Source organism: Danio aesculapii, chromosome 19 (assembly GCF_903798145.1).
Source record: "Danio aesculapii chromosome 19, fDanAes4.1, whole genome shotgun sequence".
In the NCBI taxonomy this organism is placed as follows: Eukaryota; Metazoa; Chordata; class Actinopteri; order Cypriniformes; family Danionidae; genus Danio; species Danio aesculapii.
In genome coordinates this window covers 30,699,505-30,717,924 of record NC_079453.1, presented here as the reverse complement: position 1 = coordinate 30,717,924, position 18,420 = coordinate 30,699,505, and the positions used below count along the sequence as shown (strand labels likewise).

At 35.0% G+C, this 18,420-nt stretch overlaps 2 long non-coding RNA genes across 3 annotated transcripts; both read right to left on the bottom strand.

The window, feature by feature from the left end:
- Positions 1-5,202: 5,202 nt before the first annotated feature.
- LOC130246915 (uncharacterized) lies at positions 5,203-9,931 on the bottom strand. Its single transcript, XR_008839470.1, has 3 exons — positions 9,875-9,931; positions 7,339-7,445; positions 5,203-6,630 (listed from the first exon to the last, which is right to left on the bottom strand). It is a non-coding gene; the product is annotated as an uncharacterized LOC130246915 (long non-coding RNA).
- Positions 9,932-13,330: 3,399 nt separating this feature from the next.
- LOC130247127 (uncharacterized) lies at positions 13,331-17,199 on the bottom strand. 2 transcript variants are annotated; one of them, XR_008839492.1, is made up of 4 exons: positions 17,117-17,199; positions 16,857-16,913; positions 16,312-16,493; positions 13,331-13,404 (listed from the first exon to the last, which is right to left on the bottom strand). It is a non-coding gene; the product is annotated as an uncharacterized LOC130247127 (long non-coding RNA). The 2 variants fall into 2 exon arrangements; XR_008839493.1 differs by lacking the exon at positions 16,857-16,913 and having other exon boundaries at positions 17,117-17,179.
- Positions 17,200-18,420: the final 1,221 nt, after the last annotated feature.

The following is an 18,420-nucleotide window of genomic DNA, read 5'->3' as shown; positions in this document are numbered from 1 at the left end:
ATAGCCTATTTCAATTCTAAAGTTGCTCTGGTATCACAACAACTATAAACATCACCTGATAATACTGGAAAAAACATGTTCAAAAACACTAAAGTATTTTATAGTAAAAATACTATTCACATAGTATTTTTTTCATGAGGTCATTCGTCCGCGATAAAAAAACACGAACGCGATCTCCGCCAATGGTGACGTTTTCACTATATTTGAAAACACTTTCACACCGTAAAAAATGGCCGTGATGTCAACGGTAAAAAAACTAAAAATGCAACGGTAAAAATCCGTAATCTGGTTAACAGTATGTTTCCTTAACATATACGGCAAATAACCGCAAATTGACTTTCCCAGAATTCCCTCCATGGCACATCACTTTATTTGCTTCTTGTTGACATTACTATGGATCTTTTTACTTGGTTTTCCATCAGTTATGTACATTAGAGATTTATGTTACATCTAATGTTGATAAACAATGTTTATTTCATGACTTTAATTTTATGCGTGTTACCATACTGGTGTTTAGTAGCTATGTGAATGACACTGAGCACCTTCTACACACTGATACACTTCTCTGATTGGCTCAATAAGTAACTTTCTCATCACCACCTGCATGTGGCTCTGTTAACGGGTCTATCTGTGTAACAAAAGATGAGTAGATGTTGGTCATTCAAAACACAGACATATTACATCTATAAATTAATTAAATACGGTAGTTTACTGTAAAAATGAGAAATAACTTTTACGGTTTGTACCGTATTTTTAACGGTAAAATACTGGCAACCACATCTGCCGGTTTTAGTGTAAACGGATTTAGTGTTCCAATATCATTGAACATTTTACCTTTCCTTTTGTTTGTTATAACAAAACATGAAGTTACTGTAAATGTTGTTCATCACTATAAATAGTTTAGTTTCAATAAATGTATCACGTTTTATCCATTAAACTTTTATCCAACTTCTACCATTCTCAATTTTTTACTGCTTAATGTGATCACCATATAAAATATGATAATATGACACAAAAATAAACATTTTTAAAAAGATTATAGCTAAAACTGAACTTATCCATTTCAGCTTAGTTTCTATTTCAGAGGTTGCCACTGCGGAATGAACCGCCAACTATTCCAGACTATGTTTTATGCAGCGGACGTCCTTCCAGCTGCAACCCAGTACTTGGAAACTCTCTAAACTCTCTAATTCACACATGCACTCCTACACTACGGCCAATTTAGTTTATTCAAGTCACCTGTACCGCATTACAGTCTTTGGACTGTGGGGCAAATCACTGAGCCACCGTGCTGCCTCAACTGAACTCATGTGATTCATAAAATGTAAGTGAGTGACTACTGACTCTTTGAGAATCAATAATAATAATAATAAAAATGCAAAAGAAAATTGCATATTGAGTACATTCATGACGTCTACACTGCAAGCTTCCTGATGCATACAAACAATTCATCCCAATTTAGATTTTTTTTTAACTTTTTATTTATTTATTTATTTATGAAGGTTGCAGAATCCAGATAAGCACAACCTTTTTAAGAATGCAACATGCACATCCTCCTCTCGTGAAAACAGAGGCTGTGGTTCAGTTATTAATCTTGTAAATAAAGTTTAATTTCTTGCACAGCCTGATCATTTTTCTTCTTAAGATCTCAATGCATCTCAGTTTGTTTGGACTTTCAGAGTGATTGTACTGTGACTTGCATTTTAAGAATTATAAAAAAAAAAACTATTTCTGCTAAAAATCTCATTTAAAGCTCTACTAAAACATAAAATCACCTACAGTATATCTTGAAAGATATGAGGTTGACTAACATTTTCAGTTTGGAGTGATTTATTTTTTTTAAATGTTGCTATTTTTTGTTAGCAGCTTGAAATGTGTTTATACTCTTCAAACTGTCCACTTGACTGTGGCTGAACTTTCAAATAAAAGAACTAAGTATGAGTTTTAGAGTTTCTTCCACAACACTGCCAAATCATCCATCGTCTGTTGCATCGGTGTGTGTTTGCTTGCTTCTTCTCTGCTGTGACACCGTTAATTAGTCTCTTATACGCCGTTCTCACATTAACACTAGGATAATTGTCTATCACTTCACAGAGTAAATAGTTTAATGAGAAAAAGCCATCACATTCACACTCTGAGTTCTTATACTCTATCTACACTGCTAGCAACTTGGGATGACAAAATGTTTGCAATGATGACATTGCATTATAAAAACCTTTTATTCTTATAAAAATATCCGAGATATAGTGAACACAGATAACCCAAATATTTATAATAACCCAATTGTCACTATTATTGTATTTATGTTTGATCAATTTAGGTATTTAGGCATTCCTTTTTAAACAGCTGGGTTTATTTACTTCTTTAATGCATGTGGGGTTTATGTGCAAGGACGCCCTCTATCTTTCAGTATGAATGAAAACGATATAATTTAATATATATAATATATAAATAAATGAGATAGTACTTCTCTCTAAAGATACCAAAGTTTTTTCTTATAACGTTTGACGTATCGCAATAAATTAAAATATTGTGATATCCACATTTTTCAATGCATTTCACTTGATGGTTTGAACTTCCAGATTGGGGAACTTCCATTCAAAAGAACTGAAGTAAATCTTTTTTAAAGGGATGTCTTTGTTTAGAGGCCTTAGTTTGTGTTTCTTGGGTGCAAACAATGTGGGCTGATGCTTATTTTGTAAAAAAAAAAAAAAATAAAAATCATGTTATTTTCTATATATTATACTTTAATTGTATACTGCTACTCCGCTAACATGAAAACGACAATGATATTTCCTCGTTCCTGCAAAAGCCTGACTTTAGAAGGCTCTGATTGGTGAGCTAACACAATGTGCTGTGATTCGTGAATCAGCTCGATGTCACCAGGAACCGTCCCACCTTTACTAGAATCCGCTTTGCCTCTATTGTGTCTATACTGTCAGTTAGCCATATTAGTTTGAGCCTGAATCTGACAAAAAAGAGGAGCTGAGAAAGCTGAACCTCATGCCTGCACTCTAAAATAAAATCTGACAAGAGTCTTTCATATATATTCGGGTTATAAGCATGTGGAAGTAATATGAAACGTTCACATATCTTTTGTGAGTTTGTTATTTGAGAAGCAGAGGACACGAAAAGCTGCCTCAAAGAGAGAAACTGCAGCGCTGGTGAAGTTTGTGGATGTTTACGGGGGTTTGATTCTGGTGAGATTCTGAGAAGCTGTCCTTTGTCAAATGCTAGAGCTATATCTTGTTATATAATTCTTTGCAACATAATTCAATTTAAATTGCAAGCACTTTTCTCTTTGTGTCATGTCCTTTGGAAGCCCAAATACAGAAATGTTTGGACGGCATTTTAGCCTTCTCTTCTATAAAATTACAGAGCATCTGGCCTTCACTGCACTTCGCTGCACCAAAGGGTTTATGATCACATTAACCCATATATTTTTTTTGTCCTTAAAGAGCCCATATTATACATGAAATAGGGTCATATTTAGGTTGTAAGGGTCTCCAACAACAGTCTAATATGCATGCAAGGTCATAAAACACTTTGATGGTCTTATAATCTGCATTTATTTTTACCTAATTATCCCAACGACTCCCATATGAATCGTTCAGCGATTCATTTGTTCCCAACCCCCTCCTCAGCGCGAAGCTAATCTGCGCTGATTGGACCGATGACAGCCTGCTGCGATTGGTCGACACGGACAAGGCTTCAGCACGAGACAGAGTGAAATGCCCAGCTGGTAATCAACTATATAAAAGTAGTCACAGTGCACACGCGCTTCATAGTGTAAGGCTTTTTTCACACACACACACAACCCTCCTCAGAAGAACTGGGGAGATCGACGCGAGTCTCTCTCTCTCCCTCTCCCTCTCTCTCACACACACACACAACGCTCCTCAGAAGAACTAGGGAAAGCGACGCGAGTCTCTCTCTCTCTCTCTCTCTCTCTCTCTCTCTCTCTCTCTCTCTCTCTCTCTCTCTCTCTCTCTCTCACACACACACACACACATACTGGTACGGGTGGTTTATTGGGACCTTTTTCCCAAATAAGTACCATCATGGTATATGGGGACCCACATTTCCTTTTGTCTTACAGATTAGTAAGAAATATGAATCTTCTCCATATTGCATGGGGAATAATTCTGTCTACTCAGAATTTAATTATTGTGAAAGAGTCTGGAAATATTAAGACCTGACATCCTACAACAATGTGGGGACATGCCAAAAGTGGGCGTTTCGGATTTAATCATGCATTATGAGGACAGCCATGAGTGTTACACACACACACTAACAACCCTGGATTATGAGCACAATCAGTGTTTAACTGGACTTCACTAATACACACCAACACACTTTACTAACACAGGATTGTGAGGACAATTAGTGTTTAACTGGACTTTACTCATACACACCCACACACATTACCAACACAGGACTGTGAGGACAACTGGTGTTTAACTGGACTTCACTCATACACACCAACACACATTACTAACACAGGACTGTGAGGACAACTGGTGTTTAACTGGACTTCACTCATACACACCCACACACATTACTAACACAGGACTGTGAGGACAACTGGTGTTTAACTGGACTTCACTCATACACACCAACACACATTACTAACACAGGACTGTGAGGACAACTGGTGTTTAACTGGACTTCACTCATACACACCAACACACTTTACTAACACAGGACTGTGAGGACAACTGGTGTTTAACTGGACTTCACTCATACACACCAACACACATTACTAACACTGGATTGTGAGGACAACTGGTGTTTAACTGGACTTCACTCATACACACCAACACACTTTAATAACACAGGATTGTGAGGACAACTGGTGTTTAACTGGACTTCACTCATACACACCAACACACTTTAATAACACAGGATTGTGAGGACAACTGGTGTTTAACTGGACTTCACTCATACACACCAACACACTTTAATAACACAGGATTGTGAGGACAATCAGTGTTTAACTGGACTAGCTAATAGACAGACAGACAGAGAGAGATAGGTAGATAGATATATAGATCAGTAACATCAAATCACTGTCTCAAATGCATTTATTCACCAAGGCTTTTTAAAAAAACAACTCAATGACAACATTTTAAGGGTTCTGCCCCTTAAAGGGTTAGTTCAACCAAAAATAAAAATTGATTTACTCAAATTTATGCCATCCTCAGTGTACATGACATTCTTCTTTCAGATGAATACATTAAGAGTTATTTAGAATTTTTCTGGGCACTTTCAAACATTATATTGGTAGTGAATTGTGACCCCTTTTTAAACCTTGAAAAAGCACAAATATCTGTCGTGAAACGAACCCATACGCATCCGGGAGGTTAATGTGTCTTTTGAAGCAGATCAATGGATTTTTGAATCTGTCATTAGCTTTGTTTCCATGCACCTATTTTTATGTGCATTTTGCATATGTGCATAATAAACAGTGGATGGAAACGCCATATTGCGCATAAATTTTGAAAATGCGCATAAAAAACGTATGCGCATAACTGAGTAGGATAAACTTTTTATTCGATAAGAAAAGATGCACATAAACTACGATGGAAACACTTTTACCGCACAAATTCCAGTGTGCGCATTAATAAAGGTCATGTGATTTTGTTATAAGAGATCATGTGATGATGAAAATGTGCGTAAATGGAGAAATCAGCAGCACACTGTAAACCATCTGAACTGTTGTTTTGGTCATTCTAAAACACCTAACCGTTTAAGTATTAGTGTTATTATATTATTAATGACCTCAAGAAATAAGAGCGTCCGTGCTCCGTGTCATTTATTAGATGAAGAAAAGATTGACGCAGCTTCTCTTACCACAGCAAATTCAGTTTTTACTGTTGATATTTGGCGCCAGTTAATCAGGAAGTGACGATTTTGTTTGCTTTAACTCGTTGGATGGAAACGCTGCTTTATTTGCATGTTTTTAATGCGTTAATCCAGTTTTGCGCATAAAGTTCATCCGCATTTTTGGATGGAAACACAGCTAATGTCTGTATGCTTGTTTGCGAAAATTCAAGTTGGCTGAGTTTGGGACATCTTTAATTTGTTCTTTGATTTGTTTAGGTTCATGTGACTCTGTCGCCAACACGCAAGTAGCAACTGGAGTTCATAATTCATAAAAAATAAATATTTGTTACAAACCTATCGATCCGCTTCAAAAGACATGACATGTATTGGAACGGTTCCAACAAGGCCCACACTTCACATCCATAATAGTATTTAAGTGCTCAGAGAAAATTTTAAATAACTCTTAATGTGTTCGTCTGAACGAAGAATGTCATATACAGCTAGGATTGCATAAGGGTGAATAAACCATGGGCTAATTTTATTTTTTGGATGAACTAACTGTTTAAAAGCAGTTTTTGCTTTTCTTTGTTGAAATGCACTCCAACATTTCTTTTATTTATCTGCAAACCTCTGTTCCTCACAAAGTCACTTAAATTTTCTTCTTTCTTTAAGAACATGGTCTTCTGCTTTCTTGCATTGATCACACTGTGCTTTTGTGGTGAGGTGTCCCTTTAAAATGTTTCATGACTGCATTCACTTCAGTCTGCTCCATGTTTTTTATAATAACTGTCCTTGAGTTGGTGTCTGCAACAAATAAACACAAATTTACAGAAATACATATTTTTATTGACATTGTAAAAAAAACCCTAAAGACTTATTTTACAGTCAGAGTGCAGGCTTTCTGTATCCTACTCAATAAGAGCACAGTTCCCTAGTGCTGCCTAACTGGTGTATTTCTTCAGCTAATTACAGGAGCTGGTCATATAATTAGAATATCTTCAAAAAGTTGATTTATTTCATTAATTCCATTCAAGCAGTGGAACTTGTATAATGTATACATTCATTCCACACAGACTGATATATTTCAAGTTTTTATTTCTTATATGTTTTGTCTAATCTATAGTGTTTGCTGTGAAGTGAAATATTTTATTTTACATACCACAATATACAACAACACTAAATGTGTTTTTTGCCTTGCATAATAAAATGAATGCATGTTATAATACTGAATTTTATTTACCTTGAAATTAAATTATGCTCTCTAATCCTAGTACTGTTAGGATCAATTTTACATTAATTTATTTGTTAATATAATCTTTTATTTACTTAAAACAACAAATGTGAAAAAATGGATATGGCTTTCAAATAGTGAATTGATGGAAGAAAAAAAAAACACTATTAAAAAATACCTAGAAATTATAGGAGAAATCCATATTGTACTGAAGAACACAGACTAAAAAAAATGATGACACATACATTTCTACGCTAATTATTTGTGACATAGATACTTACATTTGCAAGTTGAAGTCGGCCACTTTCTACTTGACATGGAACCACTACAATCAATCATCGCACAAATCCAAACTGGAAAAAACAGCACTGTGTACTTCATGCTGACACTGTACAGAGGGAGAGTTTTTATTAAAATCCAATTCACATGCTAGACATACCACAACTTTTATATGAAAGCATCAATTTGTAAAAAGTCACTGCAGTTATTATTGAATTGAAAGCATGTCCAGGCTAAAAAGTGCACACATCAGATAAACCTTATTGACGCTAAAATGTCAAATTAATACTAAAACACTTTGTACATGAATGACAAAAATCTTAGTGCCAGATGTAAAATGAGCCAACACATAACCAACCAAACTCTATTCATCAACTGTGTAAAATATGGGGGTCCTCACAAGGCCAAATTGTCCTCACAATTCATGTCCATGTCACGCCCATCCCCCAATACACAATAAAGTGAACACATAACAGACCAAACTGTACTTATCAAATGTGTTAAACTATGGGGGTCCTTACAAGGCCAAACTGTACTTACAATCCATGACCATGTCATGCCCATCCCCCAATACACTAGTTATTATTATAAATTAATAGAGAGTAGTGATGCTAACAGTTACTCAATGATCGATTTATTGTCAGTAATCAGTTTAATCAGCAGACCTTATCGATGACAGATTAAGCATGGACATTAAAGGATAAGTTATGATTTGCGCTTCGAGACAAGCGTCCACGACTTTACACATTAAATAATCAAGTGTGTGCAGTTTATGTTATGTGGGGGACGCATAAAACCCTGTTTTAAGTGGATCTCGGTTATATCTGCGGGTGCTGCCGTTAATTTGCAGGTCAGGAAATCAAAAAGTAGGCTAAATGATGTTTAATTATGAGTGGGTCACAGGTGGATAAGATAAATTATTGGTTATGCAAACTTTAACTAGTTTCTCTAAAATATTAAGGTGTTTTAAGCAATTTCATCTGACAGACTGGCACGAATTGGAATTCTCACAATGAGTTTCTGAGTTCTCTCATCCTTCAGACCGAGTTTGTTCTTCCTAGGTAATCTGTGAACGCGTTCAGTGCTCTGAATAGCTTGTAAAGCCTGTCCTGCTCTTTCAAATTACTTAATTAAATGTTAAATTATTATAGTTAAATTATTGAAACTGGCCAGCGCAATGGATGATTTTATCATTAACAGTGAAAGCTGTTTAATATAGGCTTCCCTGAAACTGTGAATGTTTCACTTTAAATTTTTTTATATTTTATTTATTTAACAAAAAGTTTGTGTTTTGGGTCTGAATAGCAGTACTTCTTTTGAAACACTTCACCACAAATGTTATTCATTATTTTGTAGATAATTGAGCACCAAAAAATACATTATTTTCCAAAAATATATATATGAAGTGTACATTTATGTTCGTGCCTGTTGCACAACTGTGCAGTGGATTTGTTTCACTCTCTGAAAAATAAGGATTTAATTAATGCTCCGCTGTAATTGGTTTATCCCAAACCGCTGTCTTATATTTGCTACAAACTTTAAAACTAACAAAGCTTAAAAGAAGTCATTATTTTACAGATTATGTCTTAAGCATCTGAATTTTTATCTATGCTGATGTGTTTTTATTTTCTCCATCTTACTCGTGGCGAGTTCAGGTGAAAGTAAGATTTAATTAAATAAAGATTTAATTAAATAAAGGCCACAATTTTATTTGCCTGCATCAATCTGGCAGGAAAATCTACATTTAAAATACATGAAATACAAAGGCTAGTTATTTTACCGGTGATGAGGGATAATAGTAGTATTACAGAGGAAATATCTTAATATTATAAAGGAAACCTAAGTTTGACATCAACAGATCCTATCAATGTCATATCGAATGCCCTTAAATAAATGTAGCCTATCTGACATCAAGCACCAAGTGTTTATTGAGATTGTGTCACCTATCATATATAGTATGTTCTTCACAGAAGCTTTAAGGCACCTTTTTTTAGCCTAGCCTACTACTGTATATAAATTTAGATTTTTTTTTTACATATAATGTTCCATTACTTCATTTCTTTATTTTTATATTTATAGTTTATATATAAAATGAGCACTTAGCTTATTTCGCAGTGATCATTATGCAAAGAGCATATTGCATATTGGTTTTATTCTTCATTAACACATTCATTAATTATGTATTTTATAAATGGACTGTTTATATGGACTAAGCTAATAATTACTGTAAGTCTCCAAATGGAAAAGGCTAGGGTGATTTGTTTAATATTTCAAAACTTTATCTATTATGTTTATGGAGTGGTGATTAATGATTAATTAATAATTTAAATGATCATGGATCACAGGATTTTGTGGAAATTGACATCCCTAACAGAAAGAGGTCTATTTTACTCAAAGAGAGTTATTTTTGAGATTATTTTTGAGACCCTTCTACATCGAACATTGTCAAAGAGGAAATAATTTTGTTTGCAATAAGATATATTTGCAGTTTTGGATAGAAACTCTGCTCATATCAAGAAGTAAATTAAATTCACTTACTTTCTCCTTATCTGATGTGGAAGTGTTTCGAACCACATTCAATCATTGCCATTTATGACTCTTCACATAATTCCTGTAAATGTGAAAAGGAAAAAGAAAGAAAAGAAAGAAAAAAAAAAATCAAATCAAAAATCTAAAAGCCAAGTACTACACTTAACTAATTAACTAATAATACCTGGCCAATTTCAGGTGTTAGGGAAAAGCAAATGAATGAAAAATTCTTGGACAACATCTACAATTTCATTTCATTTGTTATTTGAGTTTTTGTACAAGAAAGCAAATGGCAAGTATAAATTGAGCCTAAAAAGCCAACACATAACTGACCAAACTCTATTCATCAAATGTGTTAAAATATGGGGGTTCTTACAAGGCCAGACTGTACTTACATTTCATGTCCATGTCATGCCCATCCCCCAATACACTAGTTATTATTATTAATTAATAGAGCGGTGTATATTTTACTCAAAGAGAGTCATCACAACAACGTTTTTGAGAAAACAGCCCAGGTAAAACAGCCTAATATGATAAATCAACCCTCCTTCTACAACCACAAATCAGAAACAGTTGGGACAGTATGGAAATTGCTAATAAAAAATTGTGTAATTCTTTTTTACAACACTTAAAAATGTCCTGTACCCGTGTCCTCTCTCACCTGTTGACATCACCCGTTTCACATCACATCATTATTTAACCATTTTACCTGATGACAGCCCTAAACTCCTGTCAACTTTTTTCAAATATGTTGCAAGAAGCAAAATTGGAATACAAGTTTATTAACACATTAAATAATGTCTGTTGGATTACCTGCAATGCAGTACAAATCAAAGTAAATTTAGTAATCAGTACTTTCTTTTTTTATTAGCATTTTCCATACTGTGCCAATCTTTTCTGATTTGAGGTTCTAACATGGTTTGCATCAAGAAGGAAATTAAATTCACTTACTGTCTTTTTCCCTGACATGGATGTTTTCGCACTGCATTCAATCTTAGTCACCAATGATTCTTCATGCAATTCCTGTAAAAGTGAGAAAGAGAAACAAGATTGGGGCAAGAAGATTTGCAAAGTGACGATTTTTATTATCTTTGACTCATTTGAGTGAAACAGTGATTGTTTGAAACATTTTAATGCATCGTTTTAAATTTCTACATAAGTTACATTTGCCTATTGGCTTTTTGTCAAGGGAACCAGTGTGATGCTGACTGCTGGTTTGCCTACAAAGTGACATTATAGTCCCATCACTCTATTTAACAAATGTGTTCAAATATGGGAGTGAGAAAGGAAACTAGAGATATTCATATTAATTGTTTAACCGTTAACTGAAAGGATGCATTTTTAACCAATTTATGGTATCAGTTAAACAATTAAAATGTATTATTATTTTATTTTGCAACACATAGGGCTATTTGTTAACTCAGGGACATTATAATATGTGCAATAATAGCATAATGAAAAGAGTGAAAAGACTTGTCACAGTTTGACACAGACAAGTTGATGCTAAACCAACGCTATTGGTTGTTGCCTCTGTCCTGGATCTGCATTATAAACCCCTTCGTGTATTTGCACAAGTGGAGAAAGAAGCCCCTAATGCAAAACTTTCTGAAATGTGCTCTGCTCTGAAAACAAGTCGAAGCATTGGGGTTTTCACTTGCGCTGAGTGCGCTCCACACGGCACCATCATATCAACAAATAACTAAACTTTTTTTTCATTTGGAGAATTACAGTTATTAATAGTCTTTATAAAAGATCCATTTCTAAAATAGCCTGCATAGCCTAATCTACAAATCAAACAAATGCTGATTGACTTAAATGATTTATGGTTATGATAACCCCACACCAAACTGAGACTTTCATTTTATAGCTTTATAAACTATTAAAATGTATGCAAAGTAATGCAATCCTTGGCTACATGTTAAAAAAACTAAATTATTATTTGCTATAGTAGCCTAGCCTATACTTTAAATACAAGTCAAGATGTGCCTTATTGTCTCTCATCACCACGGCCACAGCGCACATCTGTTTAAAGCTTCTGTAAAAAACAGAGCTTCATTTGACATATGAAACAATCTTAATAATTAATTCTTTGCCATCAACTAGACTACGGGCTACACTGTTTAAGGGCATTCTATACGTTATGACAACGATAGAATCTGTTGTTGTGAAGTTTAGGCTATATTTCCTTCTTAATAAATTTCCTTTAAAATCTCTAATAACATTATTATACCTCATTGCTGGTAACCAGCCTTTCAGCAAAGGCTATATTGCTATACTGATATTTCTGTGCTACTGAGGACAGTGCAACTAAAAATCACACAAGCACTGGAGGTAAAATCAGATGCTCAAGACATAATCTTTAAAATAAAGACTTCTATTAAAAATGTTGACAGACGTTGCGATATAAGAATCAGAGAGGAGCATTAATTAAATGTCTATCTTCTGTAGAGCAAACGATTTGAGGTAGCCTGCTATTTTTATTTGAATGAAACAAAAACCAAAAAGAAACATGATTGGAAATAAACAGCATGCTGGTTCTTAAAAAGGATTCAGTCAGTGTTTTCGTTTTGTAATCTCAATTTGTAATTTAACTGAAAAGGAAATATATAGGGCAGGCCTTTTTATTTAGTTTATTATTTTTTTCTATGCTGTTGGAAACACTGTGTGTGAAGACTTTATAATGTTCTATGCATATTTTACTAAAGGGTTGCACTTTAAAATACTGAGATGTGTGAAACCATTAGGGTATATTTAGATTGAGCATAAGGTACTGTTGCACTTTTTAAAAAATGTAAAAGGTGAAGTGCCTTTTTATTTTTAAAAAAGTTTCTGAATTTTAAGATACAATGATGTTATTTTTCTATAGTATTCATATTCACTTTTTATATCTTTTTTGCACAGTTTTTATACAGTTATTTTGTAAAACTTTACTCTAGTTTGCTGTATGCATTTGTAATATTTTATTAATGGATAAGTCTGAAGCACACCATAAATTTAATCTGTCAATTTAAACAAGGCTAAAATTATACACAACTGTTTCTACAGATACCCACTCAGGTATCGGTTTAGTACTTGCATTTGGTTGATTCCCTGAGCTCAGGTATGAGAATCAGTATCGGGAAGGGAAAAAGGGTATTGGAACATCCCTACCTCTTATTCTAACATGGTCAGCGTCAAGAAGGAAATTAAATTCACTTACTGTCCCTTTCCATGATAAGGTTTCGCACAGAATTCGATCTCAGTCACCAATGACTATTCAAGCAATTCCTGAAAAAGGGAAAAAGAGAAACCCAAGATTGAGGCAAGAAGTTTTGCAAAGTGACTATTTTATTGTCTTTAACTAGTTTAACGCAAATGATTAATATTCACAAATTTTAGAATATAATTCAATTTTCCACATAAGTTACATTTGCAGCTTCAGATGGAAACCTGGCTTTTATCAAAAAGGAAAATTTAATTCTCTTACTTTCTCCTTATCTGATGTGGAAGTGTTTCGAACCACATTCGATCATTGCCATTGATGACTCTTCACATAATTCCTGTAAACATAAAAAGGAAAGGCACAAGATTGGGTCGGAAAGGCAGTGAATGCAGATATAAAATGAGCCTACAAAGCCATTACATAACCAAACCAACCCCTATAGAGTGGTGGAACTATGATGTCTCTGTAGACAAAAACCCAGAAGCGAGTTGGTGTTTTAGCACTTCTGCTTCCAACTTTCTAAAGTAAATGTTTTTTTTTTTTATGTTTTTGGAATGGCATATTAGTAAAATCCCTAAAATAAAGTGTGTTTAAAGCAAGCTTAAGAAATGATCTTCTTCATTTGTACACCCCTTTACGCTCACTGAGATCATCTTCTGCTGAACTGTTATCTGTCCCAAACTTTAAGATGAAGTCATTTGGTGGCAGGGCTTTTAGCTGTACAGCACCAAAGTTATGGAAATCCCTGCCTTTGTACATTCGCGAGGTAGACTATATTTAGATAAAACGTTTTTTGTTTAGGATAGCTTTTAATGATTTGCTGGTTTAATTTTATGCTGATTGTCATTTTTACTGCTTGTATTTTTATGATGTGCTTGTGATCTGCTGTAAGGTGTTCTTGAGTGCTTTTTATTATTATTATTAAGATACATTCATGTTTTATTCTAAGGTATAAAACACACCAGTTACAGCACATTTGTGATTTTTCTTTTAAGCTGTTAGGTGTCTTTATAAAGCTGGTTGCTAAAAAGTTGCTAAACGAGACTACAGGTGCTGTCGGACATGAAATATCTCACAGTGAACAGGTTGATGGTGATGAGGTGACGATCATGGTATAGTCCGTTTATAGCCTAGTGTCAGACTAGTGGTGCTTGTATTCAGGCTTTAAAATTCAGGAAAGTTATATTATGATGAAGAGCATTTTATATTAAAGATGATCTCAATGGACAAAAGGTGCAAGTTTAATGAACAATGGTAGAGCACAGAGCTTAGTTTTTGCAATAATCCTATTGGCTACACGAGTGACATTATAAATGAGTGATTATTATAAATGATTCACCATTCATATGGACCAATTTCTTCTTCCTTCAAATCACAACCTGTAGATGTGATTAAAATGGTTGCCTCATTTTGTGTAGATTACAAAATATGTATTTAATTGTGTGTTGTAACTTGTAATCACCCGGCACGGCTTGTAATCACGTATCCATTATAGATCAGTGCTTGTACTGTATCTCTCAGGTTAAATCTGTATGGGGTATTCAAATATTGTGTCCAAAACCACGTTGAAAACTCAATGTGTGCTTCTTCCTTTACCAATTTAAATTAGTTTCTGAACTCTGTCATTGCTATGACCACAATCAGCTGTTCATACACATATGCTGCAGTCAATTTCAGAATAGTTCAACTTTTGCCACTGTGTGGATTAATTCTGAAATTTAAAAACATGCACAAACAATGAATTTATTTCTTTAGAGTAATTTGAAACATCAAAAAGTAAACTAATAAATGAAATACACAACACAATACAACAAACTAGGGCTGGGCGGTATATTGAGTTCTGGGGATATATCGATATGATTCCCCAACTCGATGCGGGATTATCCAACATCGTTTATATCGATATGGTTTGAGGCCACACATGCGCATTCTGCGCGAAACAGACCACTTCAAGGCAGCACACGAGCTCCACTTGCACAAATGAGCGCATGCGCAAATGAATGATTCACTCCATGAGTCATACAATAGATTTGTTCAAAATGAACAAAACATTCAAGAATGACCCATCACTGACACAACATGGAGGAACATGCAGTGTCGGTGTTGTATCGAAATCTGACTCACCTCGCGTACGCGCACGTCACACAGCGCCTGCAGCTGTCACAGCGGTTTATCAGAAACCTTTTATTGATCATTCCTTTCGCAATTGACAGCAAGAATGAACATAGAAGCCTTGTCAAATTGACTGATGTGTTCAAATAAATTAAAAATGTCAAAATGGGAGGAATTTATACCACATTTCGAAAATAAAACCAGCTCATATTCACTGATTATAAGTTCAGTATTTATTGCGCGACGGTCTCTTCTTTACATTTACATAATAATACATTTAGCTCTGTGTTCTGCTCTGTTATAATGACTGTTTACATTTATATGCTTAACCAGCATTTTATCACAGTACTCTGAAACTGTTTCATTACTTCTCATATCTATAGTCTATTCGCTTTCATCTCCTTATTTAATATTTAATAAAACAAGTTTAGTCAAAACAAAAGAAAAAGTGTAGGACTTTTTAACTTGGAGAGGAAGACTTCTCTGTAGATATCTTCGATATGTGCACTGTTTAATAATTGTGCACAATACATACATGTAAATGTGTAACTAATAAAACATATACAGCTGATTTAATTGTTGTTTGTAAAATCATACAACTGTGGTATACAGGATTACTTATAACAACACTGTAATTGTGTCAAAATAGTGTGCGTTTCATATTTACATTTATTGTGTTTTTTTTTCTATCCTACAATATTTTTTTGTTGTGTTACTATTTAAGTGTGTAGTGCTGTGTATAGTGTTAAGCAGGAAAAAACCCTGTACTGTATTTATTTATCAAAGATTTTTTTTTTTTTTACTTGAAATGTTGAGCAACAGTTTTAAGCAGGAAAAAAAAGAAAAAAAGATTTTGTGCAGCTGTTATTTTTTGTGCAGCTGTTATTTTTTGTGCAGCTGTTTTTTTTTTTTTTTGTAAACAGAGGGAAACCCATGTGCTTGAATTATATTTTGCTCAAAAACTGTTTGATAAAAGTTTTAATAAAGGCTTTAACTCTCAAGTAACCATTTATGGGAAAATACCAGATATATATCATATACTGTCGTTCCTCCTAAAAATAACGGGATATGATTTTTTGCCCATATCGCCCAGTCCTACAACAAACGTGTCTTAAAGAGACCACACACTTACCCTTGAATGCCATGGCCAAGAAGAATCACCATAGAAGTGGGTAATTTCTTCATCTGGAAAGTTATCCCTGTAGTAAACGGACACAGGTGTGGGCTTCTTTAAGAACTACTGCCTTCATTTAGGATTTCTGTGATCATCATTCAGGCATCCCAGTTATCCATCCTTTTTTTGAAGCATCGATGCTGTGGGAAAAATATTGCATAATTAAAACATTCCTGACTGAAACACAAAGTAATAACCTAATATTGAATAGTTTGTGATGTTAAGCTAACCTTGCTTTTTAATCTTTTGTCAAATATATGACACAGTTTACTTCCCTTCCTTTAAGTGTTTCTATTGACATCCTGACCACCTTGTTATTGTTTATTATACCATACAATTTGTATGTTGTTAATACTACTACTACTACTACTACTACTACTTATTATTACTACTACTAATAATAAATAGTCTACAGTGGACAAGCTCAAGTTTAGACCTCGTTTACACCTGTATTTAGTATCATCCATGTCTGTTTAAAATGAAGCCAAAAATGTCCAACTTACCAGTAATGTGTTTCATTAAATATGAACTCAAAGACTGTAGTGGACTGAGTTGTCAGACTGTAAAGTTAGTACAATCACTAAGAAATGAATATACGTGTCATATAACTGTAATATAAACAAACTGGGTCACGGACACCATTTAATCTGCTAATGATGTCGCACCTTAAGTGATATGACCCTGACTAACTCGTCATGCACACAATGTTTAAAGTTAACTTAACACACGGCACAAAAGTATACAGTAAATAAGCAGTTCATACCTTAAAGATGCACAAATGGTTCTCTTTTGTAGTTGCTGATAGTTCACTCCGTTGGAATTAAAGGTCTACCTCGCGTGTCTTCGGCAGCCAATTGGAAACATGAAGCGGGCTGCTATTGATGGACATGAAATCCAGCCAATCGCTGACGAGGATTCCGCTGATCGACCAATGAAACGCGATCAAATTCAGCCAATCGCTGACGAGGAGGTCCTCTCGCTAGACCAATGAAACGCGACTGTGACGAGCAGAAATGTGTATGAAAGAGCAGTAGCAGCGAAGGGACGATAGTGGGAGATTATACACAATGAGCATACACAGATACACACAGAAAAACGGGCTCACCGTAACTATTAGGACATAACGAGAAAAGGCGGGAGGTGGTATGTCGCGTCATTTTGAACACTTCTACACTGCTTGACTTATCGGGACATTAGCACTGTCCCAATAGTTACGGTGTGTCCTCATATTGTCGGTATGTATTCAGGTGTTTTGTCCCAACAGTCCGGTCGCACCAACGCACACACACACACACACACACACACAACGCTCCTCAGAAGAACTAGGGAAAGTGACATGAGTCTCCTGTCTCCTAGCTTACGATCGATCGCCATAGCAACGACAAACGGCAGTGGAACGCGAGCTCACAAAAGCCTTTAACGTTAAATCCGTAAACAAAGCGGCACGCGTCGCGTTTTTAACGTGGCTTACATGTGATAAGAGAATATAAAGAGTAACCGCGTGTACTGTACCAGGTTAACAACTCATCTTTGGGTAGAGACTGTCAATATTATCCATCTGAGCACAGCGTGACTTCATTCGACCGGCGGCGTCTGTGTGTGTGTGTCTAGTGTTTTTTCTGTGTTAGTGGGCGGGGCTGCAGGTTTCAAATCTCCCTGGTTTGCGCGCGTAACTACTGGCGAGGCTTGTGTTTCGTGGCTGCGTCATCGCGAAACACCTAATGACTCGTTATGAAGGCGACTCGTTTGAAGCACTATGAGTCGACTCTTTTATAGATGAATCAATAGTTTTAAACACTGTACACTTACAGATTTAAGCCTTAGCTGGATATTTCACTTCACTTAGAGCTGTGTTACACACTACATGGAAGGGCATTTTCAAAAACCCATAATATGGGCTCTTTAAACTTTGCTTGCTGTAGGCTTTGCTAAGCTAACTCTGTAAAAGCCACTGTCTCTGTTTGCGTTGAACTTTGAGCATATTACATTCAGAGATGTTGTTTATGTTCACACAGCTACGTTACACATGAACTAAAGTTAAAACTATGATATCATAGTGTACCACCC